The sequence below is a fragment of the Nicotiana attenuata genome, unplaced genomic scaffold (genome assembly GCF_001879085.1).
Source record: "Nicotiana attenuata strain UT unplaced genomic scaffold, NIATTr2, whole genome shotgun sequence".
Taxonomy (NCBI): Eukaryota; Viridiplantae; Streptophyta; class Magnoliopsida; order Solanales; family Solanaceae; genus Nicotiana; species Nicotiana attenuata.
This window is the reverse complement of record NW_017671449.1, coordinates 144,744-148,963: the sequence shown is the minus strand read 5'-3', so window position 1 is coordinate 148,963 and position 4,220 is coordinate 144,744.

Genomic DNA, 4,220 nt, shown 5'->3' with positions numbered 1-4,220 from the left:
ATTAGAGGAAAGCTAGCAACGTCATATAGAGCATATAAAGGCAATTTAAGCAATTAGGAAACTTAATCATAATGGAATACTTCCCACATAATGAACATAAGGTCCTAAGAAACCTAAAGGCAAATTTCCCACAAATAAATCCGATCACACACTCGTCACCTCGCGTGCACGGACAACAAGTAGCATAGAAGACTCAAATACTAAGGGGAAGTCCCCCACATAAGGTTAGGCAAGATACTTACCTCAATCCGACCAATTCAATACTCAATTTAGCTTTTCCTTCACCAATTCATTAATGCTCGGCTCAATCTAGCCAAAAACGACTTGAATACATTGAACAATGCAAGAGAAAGTAATTCCAATTAACAAAACTATTATTCTTATACAATTTGCAAAAAGTCAACAAAAGTCAACTATCCGGGCCCGCACCTCGGACCTGACAAAATTTATAAAAATCGAATACCCATTCCGATACGAGTTCACCAATATAAAAATTATTCAATTCCGATACCATTTGGTCCTATAAATCATCATTTTACATTTTTGAACGATTTCAGAATTTTTTCCAAATTCTATCCCAAATCACGAATCAAATGATTAATTCAATGACAGATTCATGTATTCTAGCCAGATACGAGTTAGAATCACTTACCCCGATGAATTTCTTGAAAAATCTTCAAAAAATCGCCAAGAACCGAGCTCTCTAGTTCAAAATATGAAATAACACTCTAAATCTCGTATTTATAGTGTACCTCCCAGATTTCCATCAATGCTGACCGCACAAAAACCACTGTTGACTGCGGTCCAGGTCCATCACCGCTGACCGCGGAGAATGTTGACTACAGTGATATACTTTAGTATTATGGACATAAATTTCTCTACAGATATTCAAATTGTGATTCCTTACCTTTCTGGAAACTAGACACGAAGAGCTACAATTTTCGTTTTTGAATCATCTCAAAATCCCTTGTCGATCAAAAGATATGAGTTTCCAAAGTCGGACCAGCAATCCTGCAGAACATTTTGATGTGCGGCCGCACACCAAATTGTGCGGTCCGCACAAAAGTACGCAAAATTTTAGTGTGTTCCGCACTCTCCTCTGCAGTCCGCATATTTTTGGTGCGGTCCGCACTCCCAAAAGTGCCAGAACCATCTCAGAGTACCAAAATGCCCGAACTCGCTCAAAATTCACCCCGAAACTCATCCGAGGCCCCCGGAACCTCAACCAAATGTACCAACACATCCCATAACATCATACGAACTTAGCCCCGCTCTCAAATCACTTCAAACATCGCTAAGACCACGAATCAGATGCCCAAACGCATGAAAATCACTATGAACTTCAAACACCTCTAGAATTGCAACCAAGCGTCCGAACCATATCAAATCAACTCCAAACGACACCAAATTTCGCAGGCAAGTCCCAAATGACATAAAGAAGGTGTTCCAACTTCCGGAATCGCATTCCGACCTTGATAACATAAAAGTCAACTATGGGTCAAACCTCTCCATTTTCCAAACTTCAACTTTTCCAACTTTCACCAAAATGTCACAAATTACCCTACGGGCCTCCAAACCCAAATTCGAACACACACCCAAGTCTAAAATCACCATACGAAACTACTGACATCATCCAAAACTCATTCCAGAGCCGTTTACTCAAAAGTCAAATTCCGGTACAATTCTCTCCGCTTAAACTTCCAGAACTATATTCCTTCTTTCCAATTCGACTCCGATTCATCCGAAAACTAAATCCAACCATGCACACAAGTCGATACATAATGTGAAGCTGCTCTTGACCTCAAACTGCCGAACTTGGCACAATTGCTTAGAACGACCAGTTGGGTCGTTACACATCACCTGCAGTATTAACAGTGTGAGTTATACCTGTTACTGGAGGGAAAGGGTCGTCCTTGCGTTTTCTCTGACTTTCTCCTGGGTGGGCTTATTGAGGACGCTGGTTAGCGTGTTAGCTAGCCAAGTCTGAAGGAGCTATTTCGCTGATGGTTGTGTCTCTTCCGTTGTGGAAGTGGAAGCTCCTTTACCGTGGGACGTTGCAATAATGCCGTGAGGGAGAGGTGACCCGCCTCGCCTGGGGGAGGCATTAGGCGTTATGTCTTCACCTTATGTCTCAGAAACCTCATTGATGGTGTTTAAAAGATTGGTGGTGAGGTCGGTCACTGCCCTTATTCTTTCTTCTGTGTTACCTGTCATTCAGATCTGTGTGTAGAAGAAAAAAAAAAGAAATTCTTTTTTGTGTGTGTTTTTTTAGAAACTCGTAATAGTTATAGATCTAGAAGAAACTATAAATCTAACTAGGAGCTTCCCACAGACAGCGTCAAGTTGTTTGACCAAAAAGTGTAAATATTTGATTAAACTAATTAATTTTATGTAACACGAGGTTAAACCAAGTTAATGATAATATCCCTAGATTTATAACTAGTTAACAAAAATATTGCAAGATAACGTTGGTAGGGGATTAAATGTAGTGTGGATTTAATATTCCGAAAATTTTCAGTAATGATAAAAGAGTATCAAGCAATAAATGGCATTAACGTAAATAAGGAAAACGATTCACCCAATATTGAATGAGGTGGATGATTCGTCTTTCTAACAGTGATTAGTAACAGACAAATCCTAGAATATTATAACTATTCTCGGATCTGATGGAAGAGTATGGAATAATAGATGGAGGAATCTTGTTGGAAAGGTAATATTTGTATCTTTTCTAAAGAGAGGGTTTCTTCTCAAAGAGTGTTTTTATCAAATGAATGTTACTTGTCTTTCCCCTTATCTCTTTTTCTATTTACATGGGACATACCCCCAGTCAACACTAATAGTACAAATGCAGAGAATATTCAAGGGAATATTCTTTTTAATATCCTATTACAAAAACTAGCCGTTAGTGCTCTGTCCTTGATGCTCGACCTCGATCATCATTAACTGCCCGGCTACGAGTCTTACTGTCTGCTAGTCGACCTCGACCGCGTCATCTTCTTTAATTCCCCATCATTCCAAATTCTCTTGGGGTAGATTTTGACTCACACAGTTCTCTTTAATTCCTAAGAAACAAGTTTCTTTCTCTTTTTAATGACATATTAGTGGAGTCACTTGGCCATGCTATTGCTATTGATTAAATATAATTCTCTAAAAGAGTTCAAGCCTATGAATTGTATACTTTAGAAGCACTCTTAGAAAATGATATGCTTATCTTTGCTACCAAATAACAATATTCATTACAAGTATAAAATAGTTCACTAACGTGCTGCCTGGGTTGAGAGAAGTTCATATATTGAGAAAGTTAATCCATCATGACGAACTTTTTAAAATAAAATTTGAAATGCCTCACAATATCTCGCAATATCAAATTAATTATAACACGAGAAAAGGATAGCAGGGATAATATATCTTAGTGGGTCAGCTCTTGATCGATCCTAGACTTCTTACGAAGACGCTAAGCTATATCCAATATGTTTCATGAACCTACAGTTAGTCACTATTCTATCTTCTAACTTGTGGAATCCTTTACTTCGTTTATGTTTAAATTGATCGCCAACGTAATATATAGTAATATTTAACATACATAGCTAACTGTCGTTTTAGTCCTTAAAAGCATTTGCAGTTGACTATAGATCTGAAAATTTAATAACGCATGTAGTTTTTTAAATAGGTTTTACGTATTAATTCGCAGTTGGAGAAAGAGGTGGTAGAATATAAGGTACATAATTAGGAACTTTTAACATTCATAAATCATACTACATATATCCGATGCATGTTAATTGAAGACTACATTCTAGTGGAAGTGATATGTAGATTCTACATACTATACCCCGTCGTAGAAGGGGACAAGTTGACAACTGCCAAAAGTAACGTCATACACGGATTATCAAGACTAGAATATGCAAAACAACGAAAATGAGACACCACCAAGCTAAGGTAAGTCTAGATCGACTTGAGCTAGTAATATATTAATGCACTAGATTCGATGGTAACTAAACGTACATATATTCTCCTCCCTTGATAGCCTTGGTCACCTATTTTTCCTCTTTTTCCTTCTCATTGTTCTTAATTAGCCAGCTATTATAGGCTAAAATGTAAAATAAATATTGGGTCTAACTTAATCCCAAAAGTTAGCTTATAAAATGAAGATTGACTAAGATCATATAAGGATCTCAGGAAAACCTTGAATGTGGGATTCACCCCCCCCCCCCCCCCCCCCC